The sequence below is a fragment of the Limulus polyphemus genome, unplaced genomic scaffold, assembly GCF_000517525.1.
Source record: "Limulus polyphemus unplaced genomic scaffold, Limulus_polyphemus-2.1.2 Scaffold393, whole genome shotgun sequence".
NCBI lineage: Eukaryota > Metazoa > Arthropoda > Merostomata > Xiphosura > Limulidae > Limulus > Limulus polyphemus.
This window is the reverse complement of record NW_013666003.1, coordinates 572743-573888: the sequence shown is the minus strand read 5'-3', so window position 1 is coordinate 573888 and position 1146 is coordinate 572743.

The window sequence follows — 1146 nt, the reverse complement described above, 5'->3', positions numbered from 1 at the left end:
TCACATCAAATCATATCACATCACGTTTGGTTTTTGTATATTAATGCTTTAGTTAGTCTCAGTTGAAACTTGTTTAGGGAAGCTGCATGAAATTCTAGATATTAGTTTCATAAAACTGTGTGGGTCAGCTTTCTACTTCATTGTTTTCTGTTTCATTTTTAAACATATCCATAGAAATAACAATTAGAAAAATCACTTTTTTATGGAAAGCTTAATAGTGTTCATGCCAGTTTTTGTGATCTTTTTGAATTTGTAGTAAAATTTAAGATATTTGTAACTGTAGTGTTTGTTTCTGAACCGCTACTCTTTTTTTTTAAATTAATGTTGCTGCCTTGTCAGAGTAGTTTTTGGGTTGAAAATATCTATCCTATTAGGACCGAATACTGATATATGAGATAAATATAAAAAATAATAGTCAGGAAATAAGTCTTTTGTTCAGTTGTCTAAAAGAAAACTATTTTTGTATTGTAATTTTCATTTTACAACTACCTGTGCACTCTTTTCATGAGATTTTAATAAATTACATTGTTTACTTAGTCCCCCCCCCCTAAAAAAAAAGATTTATTTTACTGTTTTTGTTAGTAATTTAACTGATAATTTTACCACCTATCAGTATAAAAAAAAATGTAGGTGTTGTGAGAGTAAAACTAGTATAGTTGGTTTTCACCAAGTTATTACTTCCAGAATCTCTAAACTTTCACATTATCATAAGGTAGTATATATTTTGTTTAGTATCAAAGATTTCAATAGAATTGATTTTTCTTTTAAGTTATGTATTAATGTAAGCAACTGGTTGTGTTAATGGAATCATTTTGGAAATTTTTCTTTAACTTTGATTAGCCTGAAAGCTATTGAGTAAATGTGTGATTCTAAAAGACTTTGTAGACTTGTTATATAGTAATGTAATAGCTTTATCATGATGAAACTAAGACAAATATCTGAAAAGATTTAAATAGTCTACTTTTACATTTGGTAATTGAAGCACCATTCATTTTAATGTTGTGGACATTTCTTTCAGTCTGCTGGGTATCAAACAAATCACTTTATGGAAATAACAGAATATTTTACACGGGTCTGCTGTTGTGTCATTAGAAAATTAATCTGTCATAATATATTCACTTGATATACTCTAGCAGATTTTTCTTT